The sequence below is a fragment of the Lonchura striata genome, chromosome 12, assembly GCF_046129695.1.
Source record: "Lonchura striata isolate bLonStr1 chromosome 12, bLonStr1.mat, whole genome shotgun sequence".
NCBI classification, from domain to species: Eukaryota; Metazoa; Chordata; class Aves; order Passeriformes; family Estrildidae; genus Lonchura; species Lonchura striata.
This window is the reverse complement of record NC_134614.1, coordinates 7,404,123-7,420,195: the sequence shown is the minus strand read 5'-3', so window position 1 is coordinate 7,420,195 and position 16,073 is coordinate 7,404,123. Positions and strand designations below refer to the sequence as shown.

General features: G+C 47.9%; 1 protein-coding gene across 1 annotated transcript in view; it reads left to right on the top strand.

Moving 5' to 3' along the window:
- Positions 1 to 555: 555 nt before the first annotated feature.
- BSN (bassoon presynaptic cytomatrix protein) overlaps positions 556 to 16,073 on the top strand; it is an 88,732-nt gene continuing 73,214 nt past the window's right edge. Inside the window, exon 1 of the mRNA XM_021529212.3 lies at positions 556 to 638. The gene's annotated coding sequence lies outside the window, so the exon portion shown is untranslated. The remainder of the gene's footprint in view (positions 639 to 16,073) is intronic.

Below are 16,073 nucleotides of genomic sequence, written 5' to 3'. Positions count from 1 at the left end.
TCCAGGAGCAGCACATGACTTCACGGGGTCATTGGTCAGTGGTGTGTGACATCCTGCACCAGCCCGTGACCTCATGGGTGAGCGGGCGCTCATTGGCTGTTGCGTGTAACCTCATGCGGGACTGCGCGTCCATTGGCCCCCGCCCGTGACGTCACGGCAGCCGGGCCGCTCATTGACGGCCAGCGCGGGAGTGCCAGTGGCGCCGCCTGGCGGGCGCGAGCGCTGGCGCTGCGCGGCGCCGATTGGCCGGCGGGCGGGGCGGGGCGGGGCCGGGGGGCACGTGCCGGCGGGGCCCCGCGGGGCGGGCGGCGATTGGTCGGGCGAAGGCGCGCGTGCCCGCGGCGCGAGCGGGCGCGGGGGCGGCGCATGCGCGGGGCGGTGCGGGCGGGCGGCGATGGCGGCGCGGGGCTGATGGCGGCGGCGGGGGCGGCGCTGCGCTGAGGGAGCGGCCCCGGTCCCGGACCCGCCCGGCCCGACATGGGCAACGAGGCCAGCCTGGAGGGCGGCGGCGACGACGGGCAGCTGCCGCCCGCCGCCGCCGCCGCCGCAGGGGCCCCGCCGCCGCCCGCCGCCGCCGCCGCCAAGCCGCCTTCAGCACCGGGCGGCGGCGGACAGCTCCCGCCCGCCGCCGGGCCCAGGTCAGCGCGCGGGGCGGCACCGGCGGGGCCGCGGGGTCGGGCGCGGGCTGCGGGGCACGGCTGGGCGCGGTGTGGGCGCAGCGGAGTCGGGGTGGCGGTGCGGCTGTGGGGGGCAGGAGGTGCAGCCGTGTCGGCTGAGGGTGAGCGGTGCCGGCTGCGGCGGGGCGCTGTGATGGGGCTGGTGTGGTGCGTGCAGGGCTGTTGGGGGGCAGGAGGTGCCGGGGGGTGCCGGGCTGTGGGGTACGTGCAGGTGAGACAGGAGTGTGCACGGACTGCGAGCCGAGGGCAGAGACGGTGCGGCGGTGGGGCGTGGGCAGCAGGGACAAGGCAGGTGAGGGAGGTGCAGAGGGGCTCGGGGAGGGGATGGAGGCACCCGAGGCAGGTCACTGCTGGAGGATGTGCAACCCCTGGGGAGCTGGCAGCTCCGGGACACCCGTGGGTGCTGAGGAGGACAAAGCTGCGATTTGGGGTTGGGTGCGGGAGAGCACCCGGAGCGGGGTGTCGTGTTTGGGGGACACGAGAAAGCAGGGTGCTGCCTGGTGGGCAGAGGTCCAGCAGCAAGGGGGGAGGCGTAAGGAGAAGGGAGTGTGGTTCATGGTTGGTGGGTCTGGTCAGGATCGCAGGATGCTGCCTGGCAGCACACAGTTCAGAGCACTGGGGCATGTGAGCACCCCAAATGTCACCACCCGAAATGTGACCACTCCCAAACGTGGCCACCCCAGGTGGAGCCAGCACCAAACGGGAAAGGTCGTTATGTAACAGGAGGGACACGCAGCCCTGCCAGGAGTCATCGGTGCAAAACCTCGCAGGGAACTGCACCGAGCCATTCTCCTTCTGCCAGGCAGCGCCAGCTGGGAGGGAGATACTTTGGAAGCGAGTGCAGGATAAGAAATATTCCTTAAATGAAAAAAGCCAATCCTAAAACATCATCCTATCTGAAAAAATAAAGGCAAGGAGCAGAAAGTTGCACGGAGGGATGCGGAGGACTCGGTGGGTGGTTCGCCCTCAGTGTGTGGCCAAGGCAGTGGTGTTCCAGGCTCTTCGCCTCGCCTGGGCAGTGATGAGTGCTGCTGGTCTTGCCAGTCGTGTTGCTTCAGACAGGGAAAATCCAGGTGGGAGCCTGAGCGGGAGGCTGCAGCCTTGCCTGGCAGTGGGCTCTTATCTTGCTGGGCTGCAGTGGCTGCTCACAGGCACACTGTAACATCCAGTGAGCTTCAGGGGTGCTACAGCTGTGGGCAGGCTTCTGTCTGTAAGATCCCTGAGAGCTTTGACAGTGAATGTGAAAAAAATAGGTCTGAGTGAAATTGTGCTCATTTTCTTTTACATTTTTCACAGCTTCCCTTACTAGAGTCACAACCTCTCTGCTTTGGATTCTGGCAGTGAAAAGTTGTTCATAGCTGCTTGAACAGTTTAAAATTAAATACCTGTGGGGCTGTTTAGGCTGCTGTAATGAGAGGAGCTGAGGAAACCATGCAGGTCTGCTGTCTCTGTCCAATTTTGGCACTGCTCCTCCACTACTGTCCAGTGTCTGTGTTTGCTGCTGTGCAGTGCTGGGCCTTCCAGGGGCTTTTAGGGTCCTGGAGCATGCGGGGCTAGTGGGTGGAGGAGCAGAGTCTGTAGCACTGGCCATCCATGCTCCTCTCCTGCCAGAAACACCAGGTTGTTTTTTCCGGCCATGCTCCAGCCCTCACACACTGAGCTAATGCTCCTGCGCCTCCTGGGAAGCTGCTGCTGGGGAGCTGCCCTCCCTTGCAATTAATTAAAGTAATTAAAGAGGTGGGCCAAGTGGGGCTGTGCTGTGGAGCAGCAGTGGGATGGGGATGATGCTGAGCTATGCCAGTGTTTAAAGCCTAAGCGTGGGAGGGGTGTGGGGGGCTGAGATGACACTGAGGGATTTTAATTCAAGGTAGCAAAGTGGCAATGAGGGGAAATCAGGCCTCGAGAAGAAAGTCGCTTTTGTGAGGTGCAGGAGTGGGCACATAAGACAGACCATATGTTCTGAAAGGTTCAGCAGAGCACAGGATGTGCTGGCCAAGCAGTGAGTGTGGAGTGCAAAAGGTGCTGCTCCAGAAATCTCAAGTGGCCAGAGAAAGGGAGTTTCTCTCAATATCAGAGCAATTTTTTTCCTCTGAATTAAGTAACTTAAATCCACATGTAAGCCAGTGAAAACCATAGTAGTATGACTTTTCTATGTAATTTTTCACAGTTTCCTTTGTGTTTCACAGAGAAATAGTCTGAGTATCTTATAGGGGCTGCTCTGGATTTTGGGGTCTTGTGTTTAAATCCATAATAATAGTTTCTAAGAACTCTGCATCCACTATAAAGATACTTTAGAGAGTAGAAACCGCAAATAGGAGTAGCATCTTCTCACTAAGTTACAACATCTACCACTATTTATCAACTTTGTTTTTTTCTTGCATGCTTTGCCGAGGCACGGGGGAGCCAGAGGTTGGAGGGAGGCTGGGAGCAGTGCTCAGATTGGGGTGGTTTGGCTCTGCCAGCAGGATGCAGCCCTGGAAAAGGCCAACACGATGCAGGGTTGCATCAGGCAAGGTGTTTTCAGTGCAGACCTCACCCTTGTGCAAGGAGCTTCTGGAATCTCACCTGAGGAGACTGTGCCTGACTGGTACTCCAGCAAGGAGAGATTGAATCTGAGGAGGGAGGGCAGGGTTGCTGCTGATCTGCTCAAACTGAGCCTCTAGCCTGGAAGGAGGTGAAAAGCTGGGGCATCATTCACCTGTAAGATCAAAGGAATCCAGGCTGGTTGCTGATGCATTTAGACAGAGAGCTTTCCAGTGCCTGGCAAGTTCTGGTCTGTTCTTCTAGAGAGACCCCGTAAGCAGAAGGGACAAGCTCATTTCACAGTGCAGATGGATGGATGGATGGATGAAAAAGGCTTGGATGGCAGAGCAGGGTTGATCCCCAGTTCAGAACTGTAGCTTGGGGCACAGAGCTTTGCATGGCTGGTTTTCCTGGTAACCTGCAGAGAGACTTTATTGCTGCTTCTGATTGTATGTACCTGATTTATGCTGGATTCAGTCAGGTATTTGGTCTCTCTGCTGCTCAGCTGTGGAGCTTGTAAAAGGCTCTTTTTGACACCTGGATGCATGAGCTCAGGTTGAAGGATGGGAGAGGGGAAGAGGGACAGTCTCCTGGGAAGCCTTGGGGGGCAGCCACAAATTCAGGGGCTGTCTGTGGGAGCAGCAGTGCTTTCAGCACCACTGCTTCTCTGGAGCAGGCTGATGCACATTGCAAGCAGCCAGGTGGGCTGCAGGCTGTGAGGCTGGGAGTGAGCTTACTTCCATGACCCACTGGCAGAGGTACCAGGACCTTTGTTTTCCATACTGTGGGTCATACCCCAGTATTTCTTAAGCCTCAAGGTAGGCTGTGAGCTGAAGCTCTTGAAGCAACCAAAAGGGAGTATCTCCAGTAGTGCATGGTAGCACCTTTGGCATGGGCTGTGAGCTCCCCCAGAACCTTCCTTTGGCTTGGAACAATGGCAAGGCAAGTGCTGATCCTGTTTACCCTTCTGTATATTTAGTATTGCTCTGTTTGACAGCTGATGGAGCTTGAAGTAAAAAATCTGGTGATAGTGAAGAATATAGGAGAAACAGAACTGAAGGAAAGCCCTTTAAATCAGAGAAACTTTGGACAAACCATTGCAGTTTGGAGGTTCCCTTTTACCCTCTCAGTAGCTCACTTGAGTATGCTTGTTTGCTTGCCATAAAGTACTATCATAGTGAGAGATAAGAAGTTTATAAATAAAGATAAGCTTAAAAAAGGCAACTTTGCCTCTTTCTTTTTAAATGGGCACTTTTCCCAAGCTTGCAGAAATGAGCAGTCAATGTCCGTTTTCATATGACTGTGCTAGAAATAAAACCAGACTGTGTGATGGGAATTCAGGCTGTGGAGAGGGCCATGCTCACCTGGAGAGCCCAGAGAGCCAGCTCTATCCTCATTTCCATGCTTTGCTCTCCCCAAAGGCTCTGAGCCCTGCACAGGATGGGGCAGAGGCATCACCATCACAGACGTTGCTGGGAATTTCCTCAAATATTACTGTTTTTCCCTGGCTGAGCCATGGACTGGCATTCTGGAAAAGCCTGCCATGCTTCTGCACTTATTGAGCATTGGTTTATTTGCTGCAAGACATTTGGAGGGTCAGGAGGGAACTGAAGTTGGATTTAAGTGAGGAGGAGAAGAACAGATATGCAATGTTTTGAGATCATTAAACTTGTGTGAGCAAAACAAAAAGTAAAAGGAGTAGAAAATGGTGTACATGATGGACTGTGTCAAAATATTTGTGGTGTTAAATCTTCCACTGGGTTTCAATTCATCTTCCCTCGTGATGGGCAGGTGGTGCTGGCTGTGACACAGTGCTTTGCGTGCTTGTGATTGCTCTGACAGCAGCCATTAGGCCACTGCATCCAGACGGCACAATTCTGGGTGCTTAAGTAACTCCAAAACCTCTTCTGGGAACGTGCTCATCAATATTCACACTGTTTGGCATCAATTATTAATGCCTTTATTTCCAAAACAAATACACAGATTTGCAGTCTGCCTCACAGGTTGGAGTTTCTCACTGCTGGAACCAACCTGAGTGGTTTGCTGTGGGCATGGATCTTTACCCCTCACTTTTGATGGGTGAGGGGCTCCTGGGGATGTCCCTGCAGTGTCCACTTCTGCTCAGAAATGATGTAGAAGAATTTGGAAGGATTGATGTCCTTTGCTGTGCTGGCTTGTGCTGAAAAGTTGGAGGAGTTCTTGGCTTATTCTGGTAAAATTTGAAGCTCTTGCACTGGAAAGCTGAGTGCTGATGATCAGCCTTCTAGTGGAAGGTGTTCCTGCCCATGGCAGCAGATTAGAACTAGGTGATCTTTAGGGTCTCTTCCAACCCAAACCATCCTGATTCTTCTGCTGATGCTCAGGAATGGAGCCACAGCTCAAGTGGTGACATCCATTGAGGCTGGTGCATCCCTTCACATTGTCGCTCATGTTGAGCTGGCTTCTGCCTCTCCACTCCTGCTTCTCCAGCGTGCTGGAATAAAGCTGTTTCTTTTCTCTGCTGTGTGAATCAAGCACATATTTGATGTTTTCCATCATGTCTCCAATTCAGTGCAAACAGATAGTCAGTGCTGTGGCATATTCCTGCAGTTCATATGAGTTTGGGGAATGCTTGATGTGCATCTGGACTGGCAGAACACCACAGCCTGCCTGCCACACAGCCTCTCTGCACAGCCGTCTTCACTGCTTCCCCGGCTGGGGCTGGCACTGTGGCTGGCCCAGGGTGTTTTTCCAGCAATCCTTTTCCAACATCAGGCTAATTTCCTAGTGTGTGAGGTGCCCCTTGGGAAGGATGGGACAGGCAGTCAGGGTGCAGAGAATGCTTCCCAAGAGCAGGTAGCTCAGTAGGGTGCAATGATTTAATGGTAAAGGCGTTCTGGTTTTTCCCTAAATGTGACAATAAGATTATCACATCAACTTTGCTGTTGAGCACTGCTGCTCCAGGATGTTCCTTGGGTTTCTTTTTTGGCTAGTGAGTGACAGCAAGTGCTGATGGTCAACCTGGTCCCACCCATCGTAAACTGTTATTCTTCTTGAATTTGAGATCGTTGCTGTTATGCCATCACTGTGTTTTCAAATGTCTGTTTGAATGACAGATTTGTTATTTTTGTATCAGGCTATGAGCACGACGATTCCTACAAACAAGCTTTTTTGTCTTTTTTCATGCCTGGAGGTGCTAAGGTGCTAAGCTCCGGCATGACCCCGAGGTGCTGCTGTGCAGCCTGTCACTCATCGATGAGCACGTTGTACCACTTTTCATGTCACTGATGCTGGGAAGTTTTTATGAATGTGGTGAGCTGGCTCCTCGCTGAGAGCACCCAGCACCTCCATTGTGCTATTTAGGAGCCTGCAAGAGCAATCAGCATTGCTGGACCCTATTAACTCTGGCCTGGGCTTTATGGCGTGGCTGGAAGGGATGTTCATGAGTTGCTCTGCTTGTGTTTAATACCAAAGATGACTCAACTACCCTGATGGTGGTGTCTCGCTCACTCTTGGCTTCTGCAGCTTTCCAAGTGTGTGTTTGATATTGAAGAGAGACCTCAGCCCCATTAAGAGACTGGGGACAGTGGTTGGGAGGGCAGGAGACAGCAGCTCCCTGCCCATGTTGAGCTCCCCAGAGACAAGTCAAGAAAAGCACCTCTGAATGCAATTTTTATTTTGTTTTCTCTTATTATTTGTGCAAGTGCCTTGGTTTGGCTGGAGATGGGGAAGGGATGTGCCCTCCAACCTGGCTGCTGGCACTGCATGGCAGAGATGGTTATGATGACTAGCAAAGACACACCTCTGCAGTTCAGAGGCCCGTGCTAGCCAAATGAATGTTAAGAGTGAGGATAAGTAAGTGTAGAAGCAGTTTACCAGATGGAATAATGGGATATATGATCACAGAAGGTTTAAGTAAAACCATAGCCTCTGAATATACAAAGTTGCCCTCAGTCCAAAACTATAGTTTCTGTGATGAGCAGCAGATTAACTGTTCTTACTGGCTTCATTTCCCCCTGAAGATGTGATTAAATAGTTTGGTGCATTCTGTTTTTTCAAAAATGATTTAGTGGTGTTTCTAGGTCATTGTCTATAGAAGAAAAATGTTCTTATATTTAATGCAGTAGAGTGTGTTAGGCATCTTCTAAGAGAAGCTACAACACAAACCCCTCTCCTGCCCAGTCTGTTCCCAGACCTCTCTCCTGTCCCTGTCCTTAGCACTGGAAGGAAGAGCCTTTACACCTTCTCCCTCAAGCAAGAAGATTACCATCTCCATGTGGAGATTGTTAGTGCTCCCTGGGCTGGGCAGGGTTGTGCAAGAACCAAGGGACTGCACTGGGCTGTGCAAGGTACTGCAGGGGAAAGGGGGAAGCACAGGGCTGGGGGAAACCTCTGGGCCATTACTTGCTGATAGACACCATTAGACATCCCCACTAACAAGGTAATGACTGAGGTCTTAAATGAGACACTCTTCTCTTATGGAGACAGACTGAGAGAGCTGGAGTTTGTTTGGAATTGTTTGGATTGGAGAAGAAGAGGCTCCAGGGGAACCTTAGAGCCACTTGGACCTCTTCTATGATCGTGTGTCGGTCCTCATGAGAAGAGCATTTCCTGTCCTCTTGGAGGGTTTCCTCTTTTCTGATAGGTATAACTGAACTCAGAGCAAGCAGGTGCTGCATAGAAAATGCATCCATGCTGCTTGAGAAATGTTGCAGAATTTTGAGGGTTTTTGGGCATGTGTGACTAACTGTTCTTCACTTGATTCTAGGACTTGACAGGGACCACAGGCTCTCAGACATGACAAATCAGTTTCCCACGCTGAATAGCTTTCAGATGAGGATTTGACAGCTCCTCTGAAGGACGTAGAAGAAAAATCACCATGAATCAAAATGTCATTTGGTTTAGATGTGGCAAAATCCCACATTTCAGCTGGGTATCCAAGGGTAGGCCCTCCTCCATCCAGCCTAGAGTGCTGAAGGCCTTACATGGCAAGGATGCTTGCAGAGGCCAGATGTTAATAGCTGAAAGGAGCCACTGAGTCTTTTTTCTCTTTGTTTCCTTGCATACCAGTGGAACATTGCTTTCTAGCTTGTCTTGAGTCTTTCCTGGCCTTGGGGGTTCGTGGGCTTTTTCAGCTGCTGAGAGGCTCAGAGCCTGGTTCCAGTGGACATCCCTGTGCAGGACCAGTCCTGAGGGTTGTAGCATCCTGAATAGGGAGAATTATTTTGAAATTCACCTTTATTCATGGATTTTTAGCTCTGTTAGGAGATGCTTGGAGTATGCAGCCTCTTCTGGCGTGATCTCAGGGTGCTCCATCCTTGGAATTTTTATGGGGGTATGAAGTCAATATGAGATGTGTCTTCTTCAGCTATTGAATGAATTGAGGGATTTGGTGCTCTTACCAGCCCACCTGAGACCCAAATGGGTCTGCCATGGGCTTTCCAGAAAGCGTCTGTTGGTAACTTGTGCCCTTTCTTCATCAGTCTAAACATGAGGAGTACAAAAAGATTTTGCCATATTTAATGTCTGCAAAAGGATGAAGTTGTGCGTGGGAATTACTTGCAAAGATTAACATGTTGTAGCTGCTAACCACCCTTTTTTTTTTTTTAGTATTTAACCAAAAAACAGATTGCAGCCTAGGAAAAACAGCATGTTTTTTTTTCTTTCATCTTCTAAAGAAAACATTTCACTTATAGATATGTGAATTTATGCATTATAAAATAGGAATTGTTGAAAATTGGAAATGTATAATAAGTTCTTAAGGGATTTGGTAATTTGCCTGTCGTGTGAAAAAAAACCCAAATCAGCTGATAGTACAAAGCTTATGAAAGGCTGGGGTAATGTGGGGCTGAACTAGATCTTTTTCCATGTTGACTCTGAAGTGTACTTTTTCTTTTGATGAAACATGAAATTACTTTTAATTTTTGTTTCAATCCTAGTTACATAAACTATTATTTGATTGTACAGCTGGACTGAAAAACTGTAGGAGGTCTCACATTTAGGATTTTGCTGCCTCTCTCTCATTAAGCCTACAGCCTGATTTCTTTAAATGCACCTATTAATCTTCTTAGGGAGACAAATTGTTGTTTGGTTGGGTTTTTTCTCCCCTTTTTTTTTTTTTTTTTTTTTTTTTTTTTGTGTGTGTTTGAGCACTAGCTTCCCAGTTAACTGGCAGAGTAAACTCTGCTGGTTTGCAGCCCTTGCAGGTGGGGCTGTGCTGCAGCTGGGCACCGCAGTGCCAGCGCCTGTTGCCTTGGTAGGCTGGGTTTGGTCTGTTTGGCTTAAACACCCGAGGTGGTCACAGCCTGAGCTGTTCTCAGCATGCTCAGCAGCAGCCTCCGAGTCAACAGGAAGGAGTAAATGTATTTTTTCCATTTTAATTTTGCTGTAGGCTACTTCAGTAGTTCATCTGTGGTAACTTGCCAGAGAAGCTGTGGCTGCCCCATCCCTGGAAGTGTTCAGGGCCAGGCTGGATGGGGCTTGGAGCAACCTGGTCTAGTGGCAGGTGTCCCTGCCCATGGCAGAGGGGTTGGACTGAAATGATCATTAAGGTCTCTTCCAACCCAAATAACTCCGTGAACTTCTGTTGCATTTTTGATTTCCAGTCTGAGACTCATGGGGTTCCAGGTTTGAGACCTATTAATGTCATCCTTGTAGGACCAGCAGTAGGACACAAAGAACTCCATGTTGTCATTCAAGTGAGCAGATTTTTCTCATATTTTCTTTCATATGCATCAGCTTTGTTGTCTTCTGCACACCAGCGATAAGCCACCATAATTTGGGTTTTTTCTTCCCCACTCATCACAGGATTTCTCAACACTGGACAAGCATTGGTAGTGACCCTTGGAATGCTGCCCTTTCGAACCTTCTCTGCTCTCCTCTGCTGGGAGTGGCTCTTGGGAGGGTGAGGGAACTGCTGTCAGTCTCAAACACATCCGTGGGCTGCAGCAGCTCTAATATGAGCTTGTGAGATGTCTGGAGCAGATAGTGCTGGAGCACACTGTGCTGGGGCCGGGCAGCAGCAGCAGCTTTCTGTAAATACTCCTGACGCCGGCATACGTGAGGAGGTGATGTTGGGTGCTGCTCTCATCCCTGTAAAACAGACCATCCTTTATATTCAGAGCAGATTTATAGTCCCAAGGAGTAAAAATATCCAAGCCTTCTCCTTTTCCCACCTCTAAGTTGTGGATGTTTTGCTTTGGAATCCTGTAGCTGGGGAGCACACCAGGAAGATAGGTTGTTTTCATTTATATAGTGTATTATATAGAACCTTTTGTGATGGTGGTGATTTTCAGAGCCCATTTACCACTATATTAGATGAGGTTTTGACTGGTTACACACTGCAGTTGTTACAGAACATCAGTTCCTGTTGGAGTGGAAAGGATGTTCCCTATCACTACATAATATGCCACTGATTACCTCAACCTGGCAAAAATAAGGCATCCAGAAACATCCCTCTGGGAGGAAACTCTGAAGAAGTGTCTCCTTAGGCATGCCTTTTTTGCTTTATTTTATCTGCCTTCCTCATCTTCCAGTCTCTCCTCCTCCTGCATTGTTAATGGATGTTAAGCACTGGTTAAAGGATTAGCATAGGATTCCTCTTGGCTATACAACTCAGTTTCATCCAACCCGTGTCCATGATTGCCTATTTAATTTTGATCTATTATTAAGTGAAAATACAGACCCAAACACTCTGAATTGACAAATTAACACACCTTTCTTTTTCTTTGAAATATGCAAACAAAACCAGCCAGCTGCTCTGGGTAGGAATAAAGTGCCTTCTGCTTCTCAACGTGTCTAAAATTTGCTTCACTTACCAACTAAACTTCTCAGCTTTAAATTTTACTGCTGCCATTTCTGCCAGGCTAAGCCTTCTGAGGGCTCTGCAAGGACAGATACATCAAATATGCAGATGCCTCCATCTCTTTGGGGACAAATGTTCTGGGCTGAGGTACGTGCAGCAGGGAAATGCAGGCAGGGACAAGGCACCTCAAAGAGTTGCAGAAGCTGGAGAAATGTTTTCCTTTGATCCTATAAAGAATTAGGCAGGGGAATTTCAGACTCCTGTATTTCAAAAGTACATTTAAACTAAACAGCTTGAGATATTGAAGTTGATGGTGTCTCTGACAGTATTGGTAATATATTGGTCCTTGGGTTTCCTTTATGTTTCCTGTTGTGAATAATGAGTTTTACACATAAAAACATAATTCTGAGTTTGGCTTGCTATTCTAATTCATATATCTGAAAACTAGAAAGTGCAAACCTAAGACACACAAACACTTACACTGAGCCCATCCAGTGCCAGCCCCCAGGCAGTGTCCCACCAGGCACTTGCAACCACACTCTTAAATAACAGACATTTCTGGACCCTGTGAGCTGGTCTGGGGAGTGTCAGGGAGGGAGAAACCTCTGCAGCTGAGAAACATAACCTGATGTGAAGATTTTGTTTAAAGGCATCTGGCCATGATTGGACATGTTGGACACAGAGTTTTCCTCTTCACAGGGAAATGTGGGCTCATCAGTTTTTCCATGTACCCCTCCACATGTGCTGTATTTGGAACTCTTCATGGGGAATCAGTTGATGGCTGTTTCCTCAGTTCCTGCCCAAATGATCTCTTGATTGCTCTTCCACACCTTGGATATGTGCTCTCCTGGTAACCTGAGGCAACCAGAAAATATAGAAATAAGGACCTAAGTGGCCTGAGGAAGAGTTAAAGGGACTGTTATGAGATAACCAAAATGTGTAGAGGTGCAAAGACAAGAACTGCAGGATGGATAAAAATACTATGGTTTTTCACACACAAAAAAATTAGGTCCTTTGTTTCCTTTACCCAGGCTCAGATAAATGAGGGTGCAAAGTCAGGATTTTTTGGTTGCTGCATAGTCACCAGGAGCTGCCTGTCTCTCTGCAGTATGGAACTCTGATTTCCTCTCCTGGAAATTGCTTTTTAACTGTGTTTTTCTTTCCTTTTTCTAAAAATACAAACCAGTTTCTTTCTGGTCTGTCATTACTGCCTCTTTTTTAACAGCACTTCTCTTTCTGATGGATCTTCCTATTTTTTTTACGCCTGGAATGAATGTTGTTCTTCGTTCTGGGCTGAGTTTGGTTGACTCAAGCTGTCATGGAGATGGATAATGATACATTTTTTTGCATCAGATTTTAATTTTGGAATATGGGTGGAACTTATCCAAAAAAAGGGCCCTGCAGTCTTCCCAGTTTCTTAATGGTTGAATACCAGTTTCTTGTGGAAGGTGGAAGTGTGGGGACCCTTGTGTGGTGTGGATGTGACCAGGGATGTTGACTATTGGAGCCAGACCCCTGAATTGACCTCTTTTTTGCCCACTGTGACAAACAGTGCTCATGTTTGATTTGTTTTGTACATCCAGCCAGCACCTGCAGGAATCCATCTTGCTCCTGGACAGAGTCAAGCTTGAATGCAAAAGGGAGAATTGCAAAACCAGACCTTGGTGCCACTCTTTGTGGGAAGGAAGCCAGAAGCAAGTAAAGGGAATGGGCTGCCTTTGCTCTTCTCTTTGAATTGCTTTCCAAAATGCGTTTTTCCCAAAATAACTTAATTGTGTATTTTTTGGGGTGGGTTGTTCTATATTTGTTGATGAGCATTAAATCGATGTTTTCTGAGAATGGTCCAACGTGGCTTGCAGAACTCTTTGCAGAGCATCAGTGTCTGATTTAGAACCCATCACTACATGTGGCTATGGTTGTTCTCTGTGCCTCACTCTGTATTTCTTGACCTTGGATTTCACCTGGCATGATGTTTCAAGACATCCAGTTCAGAAGAGCCTTCTACAGCTCTTTGCATTCAGCTTTAGCTTTGAATATGCTGAATAAATTTGCATGGCTCAGCAAACTTGTCCTTTCTTTATCCCTCCTCCCTCCCAAGCCATTTAGGAATATCCCATTTATTCCATGGCAAGATCCTGCACCTCTGCTTGTGAAAACCTGGCCATCTGCCTCTATCCTTGGTGTCCTAAATCCTGATAAGTTATTAACCCATAAGAAGGATTCCCCTTATTTCTTCATCTTTTATTACTTCTTTCTTTCTCTCCTTTCTTTCTAGATTTTTATCCTAAAAATTCTCCCACTTGAGATGATTTTTCATACTCAATATTGCCTTTTACTTGTGTAGCTTGGTTGTTTAATGATATTGCTGTGTTATAGCCATGTCTTAAACCTTTTCTTGATGGTGCATGTTTTGCTAACAGGTGCCATGGAAACTTCCCTTTGTTACTCTTCCACCTGCTGCTTTTAATTTCTTTTTAACAAACCTTCTCACTTTTCCTCTTCTTTTTTTCTCAGTTGTATCTGAAAATTATAGTAATCATGTGAATTTCTGTGTTTTTCCCAGTCCTGCAAATAGATTGAAGCCAAGTCTATTACAGTCACTGTTATTGAAAGTTTGTGTATCAGGTTTGGCTCCTCAGAGCAGGCACGTTCCTGTCACAGGATTAAGTCCAGAGCAGGTAGCTTCATTCTGCATTGCTTTAGGGAATAGCTAACGAATGAAAAAAAAATTGTGTCGCTGCTAATTAAAATCAGAGAGGCTTTCAAGGAGGGCGGGCTTGGGTTATAATCATAGATTTACAAGATAAGCTTTCACCAGCCGTGTGCCATAAAATTCCTTAGCTTCATGCCATGGTTTATCTTTCAGCTTTGCTGGCATTTTGTAAATACAGAGCAGTAATTCATGGTGTTGGCTTTCCTGGGACAAAAGCCTTCAGTTAAGCGTGACTGCAGCAATCAGCTTTTCTACCCTTTGATTGCCAGAACTCAGATGTAGGATGTGAGTGGATGAAGGCTGAGGGGAGCGGCTGCTCCTTGCCTGGGGTACTCTCCCCAGCATCCTCGTCCTTTCTGCTGCCCACAGTATTTGCAAGATTGTCATGGCTCTTTTATGTTATTTTAACACACATATATGATTTGCTCATAGCAATCAGTTGTACCACGGAAGGATATGGAGGCAACACATCGAGTAGCTGAGTGGAAACCAGATTGAAGAGACGGCTCCAGCCCACACCTCTCTGTGGCTCCTGGGGACGTTTATCCCTGTTTTAGCTGCAATTTCCCTACATGCTCCCTGGTATTGGTCACAGGGCCATAACTCTGTGGCACAGCTCTTCATCATTCATTGCAGACCTTCCAAATCATGCAGTAAAGAGGAGAGGAGTTCTGCAGGCAGCTCACTTTCCTGTGCAGGCTGCAGCATGGCCACCCTCAGCATCACCTGAATTAATGCTAAATGAGGGGCACTTAATGACCCCAGACCTGCTGAGCATCCCCCCTTCAGCAATGTCCTCGGGTCCAGCAGCTGGGGTGACTGATGCCTCCTGTCCCTCCAGGTCTTCCCAAAGACTCCAAGGCTTCACCTGCACTGAAGGTCCAAAGCTGACCTTCCAACTGCACCCATTCACTGGATGAGGTGATGTTCCTCCTTGTCTTGGATCTTCCAGATACCTCATAAATGTCCAGAGAGGGGCAGAGAGGGATTAGGTACCCCATAGCCTTTCTAGGATCTCTAGATTCATCCCAGGCACAGTGAAGCCCTGGCTCTGCACCTGCCCTTTCCTGGTTCTCATCACTGAGCTACAGCTCAGTGAGTACAGCTCTGAGTACATCACTGAGTACAGCTCCTCACGCTGTGCAGCTGATGGCATTTTGATCAAGAGGTGGATTTCTGCTCTGTCTCTGTAAGATTTAAAGGTAGTTTTCAGCTATCACAGAGGAAACAGATTTTTCCTGTCGCTGAAGTAGAATGAATATTGGACACTGCACTTACCCCTGAGATATTTTAATGCTTTAAAGTTCCAGATCATTATTGTTCTCAGCAACAATTATCATTTATAAAGGAGACCCTGTTCAAACCATTGGACCTTTATAGTGCCTGCTTCTGTAAAGCTATCTGAGAAGTGATCTCTTTGATATATATGGGACTGAGATCATTACCTGCCAACTCTTCTGTTGGGCCCATTTGCCTTTGGCTCTGAAGGGTTTGGCCAAGATCCTGACAGTAGTGGCAACACATTTCAGGCATCAGCAGCTGAAAGAGCAGCTCCCCAGGGCAGCATGTTGTGGTCTGCAGGTTGCTCAGTGACCTTCTGGACTGTGAGAGCTCATGTGAGAGATGCAAAACTCTGCCCTGACTCCAGTTCAGGTCTTGGGGTTCATAGAGGCTGCTCTGGACTCTGTACGAATCAGTTGTCTTGCATTTAATTGCAGATGTTCATTATGGTCAGTATAGGGTGTCTAATAGACATCTGACCTTGAGGTTCTTTGGAGAGGTCTGGGGATGTTGGTCTGGTGAGCAGGAACAGCCACTGCTCTGGTTTTATATTGCAAAGTGCTCAAAGGGAGATTACTCTTGGCTAAACCAGGGCTAAGGAAGGTGCAAAACAAGTATTTTCTTGCCACATAGCAAAAACAACAGAATAGAATAAAATAGGGTTGAAAATAAAGTATTTTGAGTTGGAAGGGCCTTCAATTATCATTTAGTCCATCTGCAAATGATAATGATTCACAAACCTTTACAAAAAGGCAGTTGTGGAGGAATGAAAATAAGCAAGTAAATGCTTATTTAGAGCTTAAAGCAGTCATAAACCCCTCTTCTGTTATGTAGGATTTGGCTAATAAAATGGCAGATGCCTCTCAACAGCCGTGGCTGACAGAGCAGCAGCGACAGTGACATTGGTGTGTTCTCCTGTTGCTGATTCTGGGTTGAACTAGGCATGGTGCTAAGATGGAGAATAACTGGTTTGTGGTAGCTGTGTAAACTGGAAATCTCCTGGTTCTTGTTACCTTTCCATGCATGGCATTTTAAACAAAGGGAAAAGCCAGCAGCAGCTCTAGGTGTGTTATCTGCTGTAGAACCAGGGCCAGAG